This window comes from Bombus vancouverensis, chromosome 18 (assembly GCF_051014615.1).
Source record: "Bombus vancouverensis nearcticus chromosome 18, iyBomVanc1_principal, whole genome shotgun sequence".
Classification (NCBI taxonomy): domain Eukaryota; kingdom Metazoa; phylum Arthropoda; class Insecta; order Hymenoptera; family Apidae; genus Bombus; species Bombus vancouverensis.
In genome coordinates this window covers 2,252,838-2,273,760 of record NC_134928.1, presented here as the reverse complement: position 1 = coordinate 2,273,760, position 20,923 = coordinate 2,252,838, and the positions used below count along the sequence as shown (strand labels likewise).

The window sequence follows — 20,923 nt, the reverse complement described above, 5'->3', positions numbered from 1 at the left end:
ATTGGAAAAGTTCATCGGGATATTTCTTTAAATCATCGCGCACTTTGTCTGTCACTAAACAGACTTAAACCAGGCTCATCTGGATAATGATCGATCGCGTAGATTTTCCAGTTTTCTTGCCTCCCGATCGCTAAACCTTCGTCGATGAATTATGCGTGACTCGATACTGGAAAACTGGCGAATCCGGCTGACAAATTATCAGTTACTTTGCGGTGACCGCGTATCGCTGTCGCGCCACGAGTCGCGCAAACTTTCGTCGGGATCGCACGTTTAAAAGAGCAAATATGTTGAAATGTTGAGGTCTATGGGCAGCTGGAGCAGGCGAGACGCATCGTGACGAATGCTTCGTTCGTCGATTTCCTCGATGGAGATTCGATTGTTCGATTTAGACGAATAAAAATCGATCGATAAAAGTTTCGAAGGACAGGAGGACAACTTCTGTGAGCGAAATATAATCCTGCAGAAAGGAAGATATTCCAGAAACTGGCGAGTAACGCTTTTTATTTTTGTTCTGGTACATAAATCCAGGAAAATATTCGAAGGTTTGTAAACATCTTCTATGGATATATCACGCGCGTTATAGGAAAACAAATACAATTTGATGATCGAGTCTCGGTAACACAACATGTACGATAAGGACATAAAGTTTTCTATGATACGTATATTTAGTTCGACCTCGCAGTTAAGAAATGGGACATAGTTTAGAAAAAAAATTGTAAGCCTGTGCATATTCATTTCGATATTTTCTAGATAAGAGTTTTTGCTATGCCACTATATAATTACATGCTCGTCAACACGCTTATTACATTCGACCTTGAAAATGTATCACGTAGCTATATAGGGGCAATTGCTCAACGTTGTACAATTAAACGCATGTATTTCTTTTTTCTTCTTTCGCATTCGAGGTAGCTGGAATTTAAACTCGCACCTCGTATTCCTGCGATACGAAAACGATCGGGGTTAACGTCTGTCGATCGACGCGACAGCCGCGAAAAGGAAAAAAAGAAGAAAGAAGAACAAAGGGAAAGGGAAAAATCGCGTAATCCTGCAGTCGCGTAATCGAAAGCAAAGGTAAAACGCGTTAATTTACCAAGGCGATTCATTAAAGTACGCGAGCGGCCTCGCAAATAGCCGACTGTTAGTCCTTTTTTTTACGGGCCAGGTCCTCGTTGCACGCGTTAAGCAGAATCGCGCGCGATTATACTTTCAGATACGGCGTCGTTCGACTTTGTATTTTTCACACGTACCAGCGTTGTTTTCTTATCACGGAGCCGGAGTGGCTCGTAAGTCGTGCACAAAATCGCTTCGTGGAACTCGTCTCTCACACCCTGTCTGCTCGCCATTGTTTCACCAACCCTCCAGACGCGATTCGAACCGTCGACTTCCTCAGGAAGATCCTGACAGGGCTGGCAATCGAGGCAGCTTTCCCATCGTTCTTCGAGATCACATAATTTTTTTACTTTTTCTGTGTTTGCCTTTTTAAGCTTGGAAGCTTTATTCGTCAAATAAGAATGCGTTCGTTAGCTCGTTATTAGCATCGGAACGTCTACTTTTCACACAGAAATACAGTGATATTATAGCGTTATTATGGCGATATTAATTATTTTCTTTTTTATTTAATTCCTTACATTCATAATTTGTCCAGTTTCGACATTTGGTAGAATCTGTTAGCTGTATATTAATTATTGGATAGGAACTAGGATACACAGCTAAAATTTCTGTCGTTTCGAGCGTTACGCGAAGTTACCTAAAATTTGATAGAGTCCTTCAATGAATATAACGAGCAAGTGTGCCAATACGTCTGACGATATTATTCGTAATTATTGGAACAACAAACATTTTATCTTTTGCCAATTATCAAAAGTTACGTAAGAATTTCTTGCTACTTTTAACACGTATTATCCTTTACTGGAACGGTGAACATTGATCGTATCGTTGGTTAGAAATTGCACGTGTCTTAAATGTAAATTATTCAAGAAATATCAATCGAGTATCGATGTCGTTCGAATATGTAATTACGAGTGGAAATATATAGGTGTATTGAGACGAAATCACCAACGTTGCAGCACGACAGAAAATGTTGTACAACACGACGTTATATAAGACGAAGTTGAAGTGCAGTTTCATGGTTAATCCGAAGCGAAGATCCGCGCTATCGATCGTATTTTGAAGTTGTTACCGAATGTATATATATATAGGTATTTAGGTTTCCTGTAGTTAGACTTCGTAACTGTAAATAATATTATAATTTATACGATAAAAGTGCGAAGCACGTTCGAAAGAAATTCGTACAAAACCAGAGGCGTGTTCTCTCGATTTTCTTCCTTTTTTTTTTATTAAATTCGAGATATCCGTTCGATTTGTACCGCGGCATCGATCGATCGAACATTAATACGTTTAACGGGACCCGAAACGTGTCGCTCTAACGAGATAAAATAAGGAACGAAGGCAAGAAACACTACAAATTGCTTTTTCTCATTAGGCTAAATAAATGAAGAAAGTAACGAATGGTTTTCATTCACGAGAATCGGAGGATGGCTCGATAAGTGGACGGCCGGTTTGATCCGCTTGAAAACAGGTTCAAGTAAAAAGGAAACGTTACTCGCGTAATTGACAGCGCTCTCTGGACACTCAGAAAAGGGCACACGCTCCAAGACAAGGAAGAAAGGAAAGAGAAGGAACCAGTGAAAAAAGGCCGACTTAATTCGTGGACAGATAAGAGCGGCGATTCGGTTCTGAAATCGCTACCGCTCTAACGACCGACCGATCTTCCGATTCACGATGATCGTTAATAATAGACAGCATCGTATATAAATTTCACGTGGCGGAATTAACGTTACTACGCTCGAGTATTACGAGAACCTTCTTTCATCCGATAGGTCACACGGTCTCGCATTTAATTATGCAGGGTCGATCGAACTCGATGTTACCTGGAATGAACGCGTGGAACGTTCGTCCGATTTTCGGTGGAATAAAATCGGTGAATTGCGCGAAAGATCGGGCATAAGAATCGAGAGGCAAGCGAGTATCGCGAGTTTAATCGATTCGAGAAAAGTGCTGTCTTATATTTTACGAGAATGGTAAAGCATTTCGCCGAATGATCAAGATCGTCTCTTTCCTTTCCAGTGGTTTCTGCTAAAAGTGTTTAGCCGTTTTCGAACGGTAATTACGTATGCGCAATGGTACGACGACGAGTACGGCTTATATTTCCCGATGATATAACGTTAGAAATGACGTAATCAACTTCTACGTTGGATTTACTAGCTCACTACCTGAAGTTTAGAGCCCGAAGATACACCAACTTTCCAAAGCAATCGTTTCTGCTACGTTGAACAAATTCAATTACTTCTATGGACTAAACATTCTCTATACGATTGAGTACAATTGAGTATGGCAGACACATTTTTGTAGATTTTCTCTGACTTTTACGTCATTCGGTGACGAAACACAAGTGCGTTAGTAAGAAACTGGACGAAGAAGGGAATAAATACGAAGCTTTTGAAGACGGATGATAGTTTCAGGATATTTTCTAAAGGACAGGTAATATTACGTTTGGTATCGCTTGGTAGCTTAACCGGATCAATAATAATCCGCGTAAGGGACGTTACCAATGTTTTTTAAATATTCAAAGAGGCGACAGAAACGCATATTTAACCCCCAAATCAAATGGTAACGCGGTACTTTGAATCCAAAAGTTGCCCTTTCATAGAACACAGAAAATATGACTTATCGCGTTTGTCACCTGCGATGTTCGACCATGGCCAGGTCCACCTTGGAGCGAAGGAATCGGCATAGGCAAAGACGAGAAGAAGTGGGTTGGCAGAGGCGAGCGACGAACGCCAAGTCGGCGCAAACAGAAGAAATCGAGCGAAGCGTGGTCGACGCACAATTTCCGATCGCCGAGACAGAAACGACGGGGACCATGGACGCAACAGATGGGGAACGTGGGCGGCATCGCGGGTCCCGGAGTAAATAAACGAATTAGTAAATAACGAATTTTATCCGACGGCATTGGCCAGCAATCCGATAAGCTGGCACCGCACCGGTGCGCTGCGTCATCGTCACGGGGAGTAGGGGATCGCGCGTATAAAAAGTGCGCGTTATGCGTACCTGTCCGTCCAATGGGGTGGCTTCGCGAACCGGAAAGGGGGAACCAGCCTGGAGGATTATCGAACGACCGTGCAGCCGAGAACCGTGGAGGTACGAAAAGGTAAGAGGAAAAAGAAGACGAAGAAAAAAGGGGGAAAGGAAGAGGAAGGAGTATGGAGAGAGAGAGAGAGAAGGAGGGAGGGAGAGCGAAAGAAAAACGGCAGGAATCGAGGCATGGTTCCTTATGGAGAACGGGTCCGAGCATCGGCGAAACGTACTGGGAAAACGAAGAAAACGAGCCAGTTCGACCGACTATCCGCGCGAGCAACGAACGAGAGGGGAAAGGGGATGAAAAGTGCGCGAGAACGCAAGCAACCGAGCCAACGACTCTCGCCGAAGCCTGATAACTTTAGAACCCTCTCGAGTCTTTATTGATACTTGGCCGTTTCCACTTGTCCCATATACATACCGGTGTGCGCCCCACGGATCCAGGCCTCGAAACGCGCCATGGAATGCCGGGATTACGTGAAACGCGTCGAGTCCTTCGCGAGTTCCTCTTCTCTCCTAGCCTCGCGATAAACGGCCTTTGTTTCATCCGGCGGAAAGTTATCGGAGATGGCTTCGATATTTTAGCGACCATTGCGCTACGACCGCGACCAGTCCTTTCCATAGATATTCTAAATCGACAGGTTTTTCGCGTATATCTGTCGTTTGCATAAAAGGCTACGCATTTGGAAAGCGAAGGTTATTCCACGAACGAAAAGCAATTTTTAAACCCTTTGTACTTGCAGGTGAAATGTCCTTAATTTCGTTTATGCGAAGCTTCGTACGTACTCGTTTTACGAATACGAATAAACGTTGTTTCGCGTAACAGAAAGGCTAAACAAAAGAGACTCTCTCCGAAAGAGTAACGAATTTAATCGTCGTTGTACGCGTACAATTATCGTGTATTTGTCTCGAAATATCGAACCATAATGACACACGAGGATAAATTGTTCAAAGGGAAGACATTACGTCACCAGATATCCGCGTAAGTGGTGGAAGAGAAAGATTAAAAATAGAAAAGATTAGAAGGGAGAGAGTTCAACGTACCTGGCGACGCGGACCGTCGACCTAATTTCCTTCGCGGTACGGTAGGACCCGCAAAAACTCTGCTTTACGATTATTACGCGTTCCAGCGTCGGATCTCGATATAAATAGACGTTCGTTCCACATGCTCGAGAGAGCGCCGCTTTAAATCACGCTCTTCCGCGTCACGCGGCTAACCTCGACTCGCGTGCCTCGTTATCGTAATTCAACCCTCTTGCAACGAAGCCCGGATTGTCTCCGAGTGAACGTTTATAGGCGAGCTTGCGGCTCTTTTCCCAACAATCGGCTGGAAAATGGGAAATCAAACGATTTGCTACGATTCCGTGGAGAACGAAGTCTTCGACGATTTGCGAGACTTTGAACTTTGGCGAAACTGGTTAGGGGGTTGGTGAAATCGATTCTGATTCGAAGCTGAATGGTCGTTTTATTTTAAGAAGCGGAAAAATGGTTTTCGATGTGGATGAATAAATCGAGCGTGGTTAAAACGATTATCGAGTTTTCAATCGTTATTTGCAATTTGGAAAAAGAAAGTATCAAAGGGGTATTTTTTATACAGGGTGGTTGGTAACTGGTGGTTCTACGCGAAAAAAGAAGTCGAAGATATAGAATAAAAATTGAAAAAATTAAAAAAATAACGTCGATCGAGACAACGATCTACGGTGAAATCCGTTCTAACGAGACGCGATAAAGTGCAGGCGTACCGAACGAAAATTCAAAGTGGATTTTCTCGAAAACAAAGCCTCGAGCGAAAAATGTTTATTCTATATTTTCGACTTCTTTTTTCGCCTAGAATCACCCCCTTTCCGCTTGTTACCAACCACCCTGTATATCACGCACGATAAAAGATCGTAATTCGAGCCTCACGGTGATAAATATACTCGACATAGAAATACAACGATGTAATTCACGTAATTAACAGCAAACACGACGATTTATTTATCGTTTCCATTCGTTCTTCCACCTGTAACGATCTTGTATCGACTCATTACGAAATTTCCCCTGCGCCCATTTCCCCTCTAACACCATATTTAATATTTTCCATATTATTTAACACGTTCGATCAAATCACGCGTGTTCGTACAATGTAAAACGAGTCTCTTTCGCTCGCATCTATCACAATGTTATCTTTACCTCGCTTCGAGACGTACCGGCTCGTACTTGACCGAAAAGACTGGAATTCGTTCCTCCGGCATTTCCATGGATTCGCAGCGAGTCATGGGAACACGTATATACCTGTCTACGAACACCCTAGGGACCGATACCTCCTGTCTTCATAAGACTGGCAAAGTTACGCCTACGTTTGCTTACCCTCGTCGCGAAGCGCTGTGATACGTTATCCCTTGGAACGACACGTGTTCTCCTTGTGATTCTCTCGCCACGCCAGGAGCATGCATTCGATCCCGTTCTCTTTGCAAATTGCCTACAGGTGAAATTCAGCCGTCAACTATAAACTTCGTCGATGTTCCGATACCAGCGACAAGGATATTCTTCGTACGATCGTACAAGGCGTTAGAGGGTCAATTTTCAAGAGCGCAGTTCATTTCGTTGGAAAGAAGGAACCAAGCAGCGTGGCGTGGTTTGCATCGATAGATACGATTCTTGGATTGCGCGCACGGACGAGCAGGTAGAAGGAAGAAAGGGACGCGTTAAAGTCGTCGCACGTTCTTTCGACATTAGACGAGCAGGTAGATGCGCCTCGTTAGACGACCAATGTGCGTAGCGAACGCAAGTGGCATCGTGCCAACGAAAACCGTCTGGTAGCAGCCACGTGCGACCGATTCGCGACTTAATATGATCGATTGGATCGTCGCAGTTACGACTGCGATTCGTTACGAAAGATTTGTACAAAATTTACCGCCTCTTTCTTCCACTCTCTATCGTTGCTGTCTCCTTCAAACAAACGCGAAACACGACAAGTATAAACGTACGTATAACGAATAATAATTTGACACGATGATTTGACAAATATACAATATCAGTAAATTCACGAGCTACGGGTTACGGATTGCGCGTTGACAATTTTGTCCCAGTAGGATTACCAGGTAGCTCCGAAAACAACGTTTCTCATTCCGAGGCGCTTACCATACGATGCGGAAATGTTTGCAAAGTGTCGTCGTTCGAGATGGACCTTGGTATGTCACCAACGAAACGATCGACCTCGGCCTCGAGATGCCCACAGTCGAAGAAGAAATATACAAGTTCAGAAGCGGGTATAACGCAAGATTAAAAAGAAAATACCCTTTAGATCGAAGCGGTACGTTAGACTAGAATCAACATAATGTAAATTATTACAAACCAAGTTATCGTACCACGTCAAACGAAGTTACTTAAAATTCTCAAAATTGTAAAATAGTCTACCAAAAAAAAAAAGTGTCGTCGCGAATAAATATGGCAAATAAACGTACGTTGTTCGATATTGACCTGCCCCGTGGTAGCGTCTCTATCGATAAAACCTAATCTCGTAGAAATATCGATACAACGCAGGGAGACTCGGTCTCCGTAATCCGTCGAGGTCCTCTTATCCCGAGAATGGCGGCCGTGGAACGCGTGTCCCGTGACTCGGCGACGAAAATCGAGGATTCGCATAAAATATTCGGCGGTCAGGTGGGCGCTTCGACGTTTCCAAGAGGCTGCACGCGCCCAAGAGGCTCGCGCGTATCACCCCCGTCGTTCCGACAGATTTCAGTTCCGAGCATCGAGTCGGTAATTTTATAACGTCGTAAACAAGACGCGCTCGTATCGAGTTACGTGTCAACTATCTTCCCCATTCTCCTCTCTCTCTCTCTCTCTCTCTGTCTCTTCAGCCGATCTATTCTTACGTCTGTTACGCGCGAATCCCCCATACCCGAAAGCTTCTTTCGCCGATTTCCGCGAACAAATCGACCCGGTTTATCGCACCCTTCGAACGTTTTATTCGATCTGTGATTCGACGGTTTAACAGGCCGCGGATTTCCAAGTTTGTCCGCCTTTTGCCTAATTTACAGACTGTTAGTTTTGTATTTTAAGGGAGCGAGGCAAGGTTCACGCGATATGCCTTGAATCAGTAGAGTATTTATTTATGCAAATCTGCGCGAACCCGAGGAAAAGTTCGTCTTATCTACGCACTGAGTATATTTTACTTTCTGTATCTTTATCGTCGCTCGAACCTGCCATAAACGCATAAAAGTCCGAAAAATCCGGCGAGGAAAAATTTCTTTAGACCATAACGTCGTATTAATTGGCTTTAATTAATTAGCTACCTGGAAGAACGAACTCGCCTTTTCCCGACCTTACGTCGTGCACCAGGTACCAAAAATTCGTCATACTTTCCGCACAGGTCGAGACAAACGTCTCATCTCGCTCGCTACGCTTACCGTTAGGCTTACAAACCGAGGAGAACGCGACTCGTCCAGTTTTTGTCCCGTAGAATTTTTAATCGTTACACCGCGGCACGATAAAATTCGCCGTAACGCGGAATTAAAGGGGAAATTAAAACGAGAAAATTACCATTTACCGGACCCTCGTCGGGGACTGGGCGAGATAGGAAACTCGGGCGGAATTATTCCGAATAGAGTCAGCTCGTAAAGGGGTAAATGAAGGAACGTACACGGCCGTTCTAACTCGCAAGGCGAAGTTTATATCGCGAGCTACGTTTTACATACAATCCTTGAGGGGGAATAAAGGTCTCTCGGAATTACCAATTCCGCGCAAAGGACATCCCGCTCGAAACCAAATCCCATCGAGGGTCGCCTCGGAGAATCCCTTATTTTCGTACTTTTGGCGATTGCGAGTTCGTCGAAAATCTCTTTGGAAAACGAAATTCCTTCGACGCCAGACGGATACGGATTTTTTTAACGTTCGCAAGCTTCGCGATTTCGTAAGAAACGAGGACACGACGTTTTGCTTTATCCGAGGCAGGAGGTTCGAGAGTTCCAAACTTCTTTCTTTTATTATTTATTTAAATTTTACAATTTGTCCGGTAGGACATTTGGTAAAATATTATAGCTTAGTGGTATAATAATATAACACGTGGATGGTTACCCCCAGCGGGGTTCCATCTTCCAAGTTGTTTATTTTATTTCTATCGCGAGGTCTGCGGGATGCTTCGGTCTTCTTTCTATTATGGACTTCCGAACTCGTACAAAATTTCTAACTTTACGAGAGAAAATTCACAGTGCATACTTTCTAGCGCCGCTAAGATGCATTTGGCAAATTGCATCCAGCTGGACGAATCGTAAAGTACAAATTAAGCAATAAAAAAAAAAAAGGAAAAGGTAAGATGCTGTCCAAGGGGTAAACAAGAGACGCGTAAGTATCGTTTACCTGGCAAGGGTTTCCTCGTCGTAAATTTCGATCTTAGCAACCTTAGCCCTCGCAACGCGGACCACGTGGCTTCTCTCGACGTTCCTTCGAAAAGAACAGTATCGATTTTTTATTTACGTTCGAGTATCCGCAAGACCTTGAAAAATAGCGTGGACCAGCGGCGAAAGGCAAAGTCCGTCCTATTTCGGCTCGTTTCGTCGGACATCGACGTCTGGGTCGGATTAAGGCCGAATTAACTTTGACTTAGGTCTGGGTTAAGGTCGTAGGAAACGCGTGCGCACCGCGTCTCTCCTCTTCGGGTCTGCGTTTTTCGGTCTCCTCGTATCCGCACGCGTTTCAAATTCATCATCGGCGATCCCTCGATGCTTTGGAAATCGCACGGTGTTTCCATTCGCGACGCAAACGTTGCTTTCGAGACGAACGTTGCCCGACGAGGTCTCGCGCGTACGTTGCGCGTCCAACGAGCCACCCTCCTTCGACAACTTCCCTTCCTCGCGATCTTCCCTCGACAAGGCCATAAATCGAGCCGTATCGCACCGCAGGAAGCAAGAAGACCGCGACATCGTCTCGAAGAGGAGGATAATTTTGCTGGTGCACGCACGGGACGAACGCTACAGCCAAGCGCAACGAACGACGATGAATTTTTCTCGGCCGGCCACACCCTGGCTCGAGCTCCAAGGGCTCGAGAACGAGAGGCAAGCATCGAGGCGATGCATCGACGTTGGCTCGAAACGATCGGTCAGAGAACAAAGAGATAGGAATTTGCATGGGAAAAGCAGCTAGCGAGAGACAACGGTGGAAGATGGCGAAGCGAGAGGAGAAGAGCGTGGCGAGAAATTACAATAAGGGATCGATCGTGGCTCGATTTTTTCCCCTTTTCCAAGAGCCGACCGAGTATCTGGCATCCGCGAAACCAGTCGAAATCGTCGAGCGGAAGGTCGGTGATCGGCGATTCCACGCACGGTCTTCTCCTCGTCGTCCGCCAGCGAGTCGCGTCTTTCGCTCTCCGCCTGGTCGTTTTGCCAGAGAGCAACGGAGTCGCGTAACCGGCTCTAATAAACACACCGACGTAATTATCCCGCCACGGGATAAGACTCGCGTACCTGCCACTCGTCCCGACACTCGACACGGTTGCTTCGCAACGATAATTTCGGTCCTCGTTCGACCAGAGTGTTTTATAAACTCTACCGAGATAATGTACGAATAACAATAGGATATAACAGGGGCAAACGAGTGAAACAGTTTACGCGAATAACGTATTTTATCTATGAGAATAACCGTGGAATATTTCGTCGACACTCGTGCATCAGGTAAATATCTCAAGATCTTTACGCGGTCGGCTACTATTACAAGGTCGTTCGTAACGACAAATACAAATAATTCGTAAGACGGAAAATTATTCGAGTAATTCCTTTCTATCACTTCGCGATACCAATAGTACGCATCTTGAAACTTTTACTTGCGCGGCATTCTTTCGTATCGAATTGCTGAGAATCGTGGATCTTGATCGGCGAAATAAAAGCAAGGGAGCACCAAGGTTGCGCCTGGAATTCGTATTTAAGTAGTTTTAGATTTATCTGTCGAAGGATCTCCAGGATCTCGGTCGATTCGCGCTCTCTGTGTCTCGTCATCCTCCGTACCACAGTCGTCATCCGCCGAACGAACAGTCACGTTCGTCCGTTTCCGCTGATATTCGCACACGCGTGTCGCTATCACGACTAGCCACGCGAACTTACGCGTATCTCGATATAAATACTCGGTAAGAAAATACGGAGCAGCCGATTACGCTAAGCGAAGCAGCGGAGGAAAAGAGCTCGCCGAAGCTCGAGATTTCTATCTCGCATCGGAGTTATCTTCTCTCGGCGAGAAACTTCGCATTGTCGAATTGTTCCGGGTATCGCGAGCATGTCGATTTGAATTTTCCCGCGCGATTGCATCGAGACGGACGATTACAGCGAACGCGGTACGCAGCGAGAGGCAAGCAAACGGAGGCGCGTTACCGATGCGACGATAATATTTTTCTATCCGATGCGAGAAGTCTTGGCTACGCGCCTCCTATAAATCAAACCTAATGAAGCTTAATGCGAGGCGTTGGACGAACTATCCGGCTGAATCTATTCGTTTAACGGCCGAGATTTACGAGCAGATTTAAGCGGCCAGATAAAGCGAAACGGGTTCTCGTGGCTGGAAGATTTAAACAGGGACGCGACTTTCCGCGGATAAAGGCGTACGAATTACACGATTAGAAACGAGGCTCCGCGCGTAACGCGATTACGGCAATTCCCAATCGAAACGTTAAAATATTCATGAAATTCTTTCGAGGAAAGTGTTTGTTCGTCGTAAACGGGCAAGAACGGAGGAGATTTACGCGCGATTTCGAGTATTTAGGGGACCGCGGGTTTCTTTTTCTTTCATTTCTCGATCTATGTGCTTGCAAATTTAATTGCGATGTTAATATACAGGGTGTCCGTAAGAGAGGAAAGCTGCTAACGCTAGAACTACCGGTCGAATCGACTGGTTTTGCAATTTCATTTTTAAATTCGCGTAATTAGAGGAATAACGACGACGAAATTTATTTCGTTTCTTTGGAATTCGAATTTAAAACGATCTCGTATCGAGGCTAGTTATAAAAATCGCAGTCCAAGTGACCGGTGCTCGACGTAGCGTAAGAGGGTCCTGCGATCTGTTCGTCGAACCGCAATTTTTTTTTTATTTATTTATCGATATTTACAGTCGATTCTCGCGTTGAGAATTTTCGGTAATTTGTTCTGGCGTGGCGCAGTGACATGGCTAGATATTTATAGTAAGTCGATACTTGTTACAGATGAGTATAATTTATAAGTGTCATTGATAAGTAAGATAAATAAGGTACGTCTTTGCGAATTATTTGCGACGACACAGTTGAAATCTCTTTATGAAAACCAATAGTACATTAAAATACGACATTCGAAGAATATCGTGTGAAATTTTCACGGAGAAACATTCAAAAATACGACAATGACAGCAATTATTCGTAACTTGCTCGTAACTTGGTGCTGGATCACCTGAAATCAAAAAATCAAAGTTCATTCGTTAGGTAACAGTGTTCCCCAGGTAACGCTGGCAGGGTTTTTCGAAATTTCAATTTTTCACAGCGGCAAATTTTCCCTTCAAAGTGTTCCAAGAAAGTGAAAAAAATTGAAATTTCGAAAAACCCTGCCAGCGTTACCCGGGCAAAACCGTTACCTAACGAACGAACTTTGATTTCTTGATTTCGGATGATCCAGCACCGAGTTATCAGGGGCACCGCGATTCTACCTTTTTTCCGAGACGCGTCCGAATAATTGCTGCCATCATCTTCTTGCCATCAACGATTGCTGTATCAGTTCGTTGGTGGCATATACCAGGCTGCGTTTAACCTCGATTAACCAGTTTCCTCGTCCGGTACGACTTGCCACGCGCTTTCTAGATTTTCCCATATCGATTATCGGGACAATTGCGAATCGATCGCCATGTTGGCGTTAAAAATACCACGGCAGTCGAAACGACTGGTTCTACGATTTTATAAACGCGTCGATCCTCGTTTAGGGGTGGATCGTGGTAATAATACGCGAGATGGAATCGCTTCTGTAAGAAAAGAAACAAATACGAAAATATTCTATCGTTAGGTATTTTTTAAAGGCCGGTACATTTTGGTAGAAACAGGTTCGTGTTAACTATCGGTAGCTCCAGCGCGAACAGATCGGTCCGATTGCCTCGAATCGGGATCACTGGCGCGGTTTCAAGGACGAAGGCGAGTCGCATACGCGAGAATAATTGAAACAGCGCGAAACGCGGTAGAATGGAAAACCTACGAAATTCGTACAGCATCCACGGGAAGAACGATAAATCTGTCATCGATATATCGCGTACGTTGCGGGAAAATATCGTAAAAGAAAAGCGTGCGATGGAGGAATTTTCGAAGGAAGGCGTAAGCTCCGCGTTCAGAGCGCTAGAGGCATCTGTCGGTGAGAGAAGGAAGCTACGAGTTGCGGATACGCTCGCTAGAGCGCACGCTCGTCCCCCGTTCGTAATGGCTGCCGTCAGGCTGGCCGCTATTGGTCGAGAGCGCGGCGGCCATCGCGAATTTCGGGCATGAATTACGTAATGAAAATCATGATGGCCGACTCGGCTGGCCAATGACACGACGAGGGTGGCGCTCGGTGAAAGTTGCCCGAAAAATGGCGTCGACAATGACACGACGCGATGGGAAAATGGAAAATGGCCGAGCGATCCGAACGAGAATCGACCTGCTTCGTCGACCGTTCTCGAGAAGAGAAAGATTTACACGCCGAGGAACGAATTACACGCAGGTTCGCCACGCAATGGACGAAACGTTCGACAGTTTACGAAAACCTAGCCATTCTTCCTTTCGACGAATACGTAATACGTAATAATCGGATACGTAGCAGAAAATGACCAAATAACGACGATACGCGAGTGACTCTTACGCGGATACTCGACACGGTTTCGCGGAGAAGAGACGAGGGCGAGGAAATCGAAAGGCGTCGAACAAAGACGAGGAAGAATCGGCTCGTAAAGGACGCGAAACGCTCGGTCGACCTCGAGCTTGGCCAAGAAACAGCGAGGCCGAGGAGGGGCGAGCGGCCGGCAGGGACGCGTGTAAAAACTTTTATGATCGCGGTCAATAAAGTGACGTAACCGGAGTGTAGCAGGAGCGGCGGTGTTGTGACGTCAGGGAGGACGGCCGGAAGTGGCGCGCGTAAACGCCACGCGACACCGAGGAGGCTTCCTCCGCGTCTGCCGCCGCACGGGGTGGGTGGAGATTGGCGCGTGCACGAGGAGAACGAGGGACCGGCAGAGAGCGGTTAAGGGTGACCGTGGAGCGAAGAAGAACGCGGCGGTAAAGAGAGTCGCTTCGGCGGAGAGACGGAGAAAATGGGCCGTCTCGCGGGACAAAGAGCGAGGGAGAAAGAAGGCGAGGACGGAGAGAGAGAGAGAGAGAGAGAGAGAGAGAAAAGGAGCGAGAGCTGCTCGATGGTTTACGACGTTCCGTTGATGGCCGTAGCCGCGTAGTTGCGGCGTCGAGCCCATAAAAATGTAACGAGCCTGTAAACGTTCGTTTATATCGGCCTGCCTTTACACTCGTCCGGATTGGGATAGGTTACGGCATCGTGCTCTCCCGCTCCCGGCATCCCGTGTACCGTTCTGACGTCACGTGAGACGAACGCGAGACACGCGGCGTGCAAACGCGTCCTGCGCCGCGTCACGCGGTTACGCGATTCCTATTAGGCGAGTCTATTCCTATTAGCGACGACGAGGACCAGGCAGATGGCCGGACGAACGTTTCGGTGCAACGCCGCCTCTGTCTGTCTCGCGAGCCTCGTCTACCAACGCGACCTTGACCCTGCAGCGAAACCCGGACGAAAGAAACGTCTGCCCTGGCGGATCGTAAACCGGCGGCGACGAATCCGCCGAACGAGACCGGCCTCGTCGTCTTCTCTTTTCAAATTGTCGCTGCTGCGCGTCTCGCAAATTCTCGCGAAATTCTAGGCAAATCCGATGATCTTCATCGGCGCGGTATCTCACCTCTGAAAACGTGCCTCGGCGTTACGAATCGATTCGAGTCACGAGACGTCTCGCAGGACGAAGGTTCGTCGACGACGAGGAATTCTCGCCTCGAGAACACGTGGCCGACGAGGCAAAAGCGACGGACGACGGCCGACCAAGCGGCAGCCCGTTTTACGATCGCTTGCGTAACGTTTGGCGGCGTGGCCCTCGGCGACCTTGACATCGATCCACTTGCATAGGTAAGACGGACCACGCGCGATTCACGCTGCGACGAGAAGCCGCGTTAGAGGTGTTCCGCTCGTTTTACGAACGCTTAAAAGTTTATAGGCGGCAATAAACGACGGCGTTTACCTTTGTTTCGCCGCTTCTCGGTCCCGCGAACCACTGGTTTGCGAGCAGCCGCCAGCATCGCGTCTTTCCGTCCTTCCGCGGACGCTCGTCTCTTCGTTTACGCGCCAAGGATCCTACGATTATACGGAGCCACCCGTCTCTCGCGGAACTAGATCTCTAGATATCGTCGGAATAACGAGCGCACAGTAGCGGCGAACGAACAAAGGATCGTTAAACGCGTAATTAACGGCGTGCTGTCTCGTTACCGATGTATCTAAAGAGGTGCGAAAATGACGCACGATGGCTAATAGCGCGGTATCGCGGACATCGGAACGCCAAACGGGACGATTTACCGAGCTGACATAGCGTGGCGCGAACTTCGCGTCATAACGCGCAACGTAAGACGAAAGACGGTGCCAAGAAAAACGTTCGTGGCGATACGCTTAACGGTTATTCCGCAATGTTACTACGCGTGGTTCGATCGATCCGACCAGTGTCACCGAGTAGCCATAAATTCGCTTTATCTCGTCCCGCTAGTAACTCTATCCAACGTAACGCGTTTACCGTATTTCACACGAAAATTTGTATAACGTCGCGATCGCTCGAAATTTACTTAACGCGTCGTTCGATCGATTCGATCGTCGTTGAATTCGCTTTGCCTCGACTCTCCAAGTACCTCCGCCTCGATCGACGCAACTCGTTTGTCGTATTTCGTATGAAAATCAGCCTAACGACCTTCGATCCCAATTACGATCGATCGAAATTCACTCGGGGTGACGCGTGCTTCGATCAGTCGACGAGATCGCCAACGACCGTAAAAACCGCTCCACGCCACCCTCGAATAAGATAACCAAGAAGGATGGATGGAAAGAAGCTGTGGAAAATACCAGTTACGAAGCATAAATTCAGCTTCGTTTCGTTGCTCTATCGACTCTGCCCAACGCCACGCGTTTACGTTAGGGAAGTGATACATTTACACTGTACATGAGAGCGTGTGTGTGTAAGGGTCAGAGGGCGTCCAGGTCTTGGTTGAGACAAAAGACTGCCGTTAGAAGATTCTGGATAGTCGGTTGGCGACAAGCGTGCGTGCAAGACGTTCTTCGGACTGTAATATAAGATGTATAGCTGTTGCGTGTGAAATATAGTCAATTATTTGTATTTCCAAATCCTCGAATTTCCTTAACAGTTTATCGTATTGTATATTATATAAAATTCACGCAACGTCAACGTGAATTTCGACAGCTCGGCGTATCCGTATCCGAAAACCGTCGGTTCTTAGCCAGGTTGTGGCTCGTTTGGTAAATAGCCGCGTCGATCGAGCCTAAACCGCGGCGTTTAAGGACGAGCACACGAGCTCGTTCGAGCGATCGAATCACCGTTGAACGACGTGAATTATTGCCGCGGTCGGAGCGGCGCGGCGAGAATGATCTACGACGATCGTAAAGCCGGTGATCGTAAATCGCCGCGGCGCATTCTAAAGCCGTCACGTAACGACGGTAATGACCGATCGAAAGTAGACCGATGCGATTGCCATTCGGGATCCGCTTGTAGCATCGCGACCGTACCAACGAAACGAGTAGCAGCTACGATCGAATCGCTGATCTCATCGATGAATCATCGTCTTCGATCGAGCTTATTTTCCTTTATTTGCGTTCGTTAACCGGGCCATCGCAGCCGTCGTCTGGCCACTGTCTATGGTCTAAACGTTGTCGCTCGTAAAAACGACCCACCGTGTAGCCGTTTGTTTTGCTCCGAGCTGGTTCCAGAGAATCGTACGCGTCTCGTCGTTCACGGAGATTTTTCTTTCCGTTCGAATATCGATCGCGATAGTTGCGACATAGTTACGCGCGCAAACTCTGCGAGAGTTCAAACGCCGATAAACAAGGGGACTTTCTCTGTTTTACGGACGGCACCACTTCTTTCGTTTCGCGGACAGAGCGGCTTTCCTTGTTTCACGGAGAGCCATTTTGAGAGACACAGATCGACATTGTCTATCTGGACAAGATCACGGAAGAAGGAGTAATCGTTTAAAACATCGAAGATCGACGGAGAAAGACGGTGAAAATCGATTCTCGATTTTCAGCTAGACATTGCACGGAACTTTGTATTATTAATTGTGTTATTAATTATCGTTTACTCCTGTATTTCGCTCAAGTATTTTCACAATAAACTCGATTTTCAGAATCGATCGCTGAATTATCCTAGAATCGAATCTTATACGCGTTTGCAGGTTCCAAGGTTTACGGTAACGGCACGTCGATCTTGACGTCGATATGTATCGTTTGTTGGAACGAGAAATGAGAAAAGAAGCCTCGTGAAGAAGATGCTTTCGTTCGTCGATTGTATATTCAGAAATTCCGTTTGTCCTCTGTTAAATATAATTCGCGTTGAAAGATCGTATCTATTACGATTTTCTATTAAAACGTGCAAATTTATTCGCGATTGTTCCAACGATCGGCCGAAAGTAATTATAAGACGGTGTAAATCTTCGTCGCACGTGTCGTTCTTCTGATCGTAATCGAGAGGAATTTAAACGTCGGCCGAAGGATCGAGGAAATCCTGACGACGACCATTCCAACGATAGAAATTGCTTTCGTTGCCAAAGACGCACAGGCAGACCTTTAAACGCTTCCCTCGCTTCTTCCTTATCTTCGCACGATCTTCCAAGATTTTACGCGAACGTTCGAGAGATCGCTGTGTCTTCTTGGCAACGCGAAAGACGCGAAAAGCGAGAAAGAGGACGAGTCGTGGCGACACAATGGTGACGAGAAATTTCCCGTGGAACGACGGCTGGCCATGAATGAAGCCCGGATACGTAGGATCGTAGAAACGGCAGTGAGCCGTGCGACCGAGGAAACGAGCGATTACGCGAGCTTTACGAGCAATCGCGCAATGGTATCTCCCGGAACAGCGAGACAGCCAGCAGACGATCAGACACGGGCCAACGCGATGACCTCGACACCGCGATAATCTTCGTCACGAGAGAATTCGCTGCGTATAATTCGTCGATGATCGACGATACACCGAAATTACTGGTCGAAAAAATCAACCGCTATACACGTATAAGCGCATATTACAGTAGTTGTTTATGGCAACGATACGAAAGTCGCGGAAGAGATGCATCCACCGATCGATTGGCGGCGGAGCGGCTTTGTTAGCGACTGGGTGGAAAACTGGCTTTTTCGTGTCCGGTTTTCGTGTCCGAACGAACCGCTGATTCGCCGGCCGGCCATTTAGGAATGTCAAAAACAGGGAGCAGGAAGTTTCGCAAGGTTTCGAGAAACTTGAACGACGAGTAGATCCTCGAGGACGAGAAGTACCCGCAGAGTGTGTAAAACGAACAACGACGACGTCTCTAGCTGTTGGAAAGAAAATTCGATGCATCGGATGTGCCCGCTGCGCAACGAATTCGTACTCGTCCTCGAGATCGTTCGAATAACCGCTGGATCGATTACGCTCGACTGTTTTCAACCGACCAACTTTGTAATCGACGAACGTTGTTTTAGTGCGTGCGAAAAGGTTTCGACGAGTCGAGAGCCGAGCAGCGAAGGTTCGCCGCAGATCGCCCAGCGTATTACCCCGTGTCCTTAGAGGGAGATCAAGAACCCGTGGGACGCGTCTGTCTATCGCGCCGATGAAAATAACCAGAACTCGAAGGCTGGCGAACGCAGCAGACGTACATGCAAATTCGAACGGCGATAAGTCTGGAATGGAACTTGAAATAGAAGAGTCGGAGGAACAGAGGGGAAGAGGGGAAGAGGGGAAGATAGCGAGAGGCGAGAACCGGCAGCGTGATACCGCATTGCGTATAAAAGGGTTTCAAGGTGAATCGATGATAAGTCGACTGGTTCGCCCCGCAGTCGCTTCGTTCTCTAGAAAAATCAAATTGGGTTGATGGGAAATTCTGTACGCGAAACGCGTAAAAATTGCTCGATCTCTGACCGATGGATCGGATAAAATACTTGAAAATCGTTCCGATATCTCGAAATTTTCCTACGTTAACGGATAAAGAATTCGTCCACTAGAAAACCGACTTACAGACGCAGTACGTTTTAGAGCAAGGGAACTTTGTAGTCTAAAGAATTTAATAAACTCGTCTCTACGATCTTTATGTCGATTTTGTAGCTCGATTCCACGGACTGACGGAGATTGCCGTGTGAAATGTTTCTTCGTTTTCTACGTATAAAAAGAATAAAGTCCCTCGACAGCCGCTGCAAGCATCGATTCAAATTACAGCTAGATATTCTCGAATTTTCTCAATTCGATTCGCTTCGATCTTATCTTACGAGTCCATTTTTCCAGAGAGCCGCTCGATTATAACGCGAGTAAGATCAGGGCAGGATCGCGAAATTCTATCGGATATTCTTACGAAGAAACGTCGCACGGTTTCCGCCTATCTAAACGATCTATAAAATGTTTCTATATCAACCTCGATTCTTTAAATTCACGGTGATAATCGCACACAGTCGCGTTATTTTCATGTTCTGTATCGTATGGTTAACAGAGTTTTCGGATACTATATTCGCCTCGTAAAGCGTTCTTTTTACAATTCTTATTTTACGCGGTGCTGCGTAATCCACGTCTCGGTCCGCGATGTAACGCGACTCTGAAAACTGTTCTCGGCGAGATAACGCGATATCGATAACGACGGTCGTTAGTCGCGATGTCGTTGAATTTACGAGCCCTGTCGAACGGTCCTGTATGCTTGGGCCAGTTCTCGAGCTAAGAGGCGAGTCGAAGTAAGAGAGGAAGAGGAGTGAAACCGCGCGGAAGAGGACGCGCAAAGATTCTCGTGCAAGCGTCTACGTAATTGCGTCGTGTACGGTTCATTAGTCTACTCGAAGTTGGTGGACAGAGAGGGAAAGGGGAAAGCATCGATGAGAGGCAAAAGAGAGAGAGAGAGAGAGAGAGAGTAGAGGGGAGAGGCGAACGTTTATTCGCGGAGCCAGCACGCTCGTTATCCGTTCGGTGCCTCGTAATATTTTGTGATTCCCTTGTCCACATCCTTCTCGGCTTCTCTTCCTCTCTTTTTCTCTGCCAAGGGTTCTCTGCCGCGAGCACCCTTAATTAGAAACTTTACTTTGCGCGTTTAAATGCATTACTCGCCGTAATATTGCACAATTTATGCTCCCACGAGCTGTAACCGTACGCGCTGCAACAGATACCTTTTGTGAAAAAGAGCCGCGCACGTTTGGCCACGATATACCAACCTGGCCGATATTAATTAAGCGTTGATCGAGCGTCTTTTTGGGATGCTAAGATCGAACCTTTTTAATAGGGCATGATTTAGTAATGGAATGGAATATGTAAGTATTCGTTAGGACGATAATCTACGCTCCGATTGATCTATACATATTTTCGACGCTTTAGTGGAGTGTCGACACCTTTCAGAGTCGCGATACGAAACGCAGAGAACGAGGAGAAATGGGAGAAATTTTCAACAAGAAATTCGCTCAGCTTCTTCTCTTTCTCTCTGGATTAAAATTCACGTTTTACCGTTATCTTTTCATAACCCAAATAAAGAACACGAATTTCTATACACGTTGCCGGCACTTTTCTTGTT

At 46.6% G+C, this 20,923-nt stretch overlaps 1 long non-coding RNA gene across 1 annotated transcript in view; it reads right to left on the bottom strand.

The window, feature by feature from the left end:
* Positions 1 to 20,923, bottom strand: part of LOC117161340 (uncharacterized) — a 304,050-nt gene that overhangs the window by 209,497 nt on the left and 73,630 nt on the right. The gene's annotated exons all lie outside the window — the stretch shown is intronic.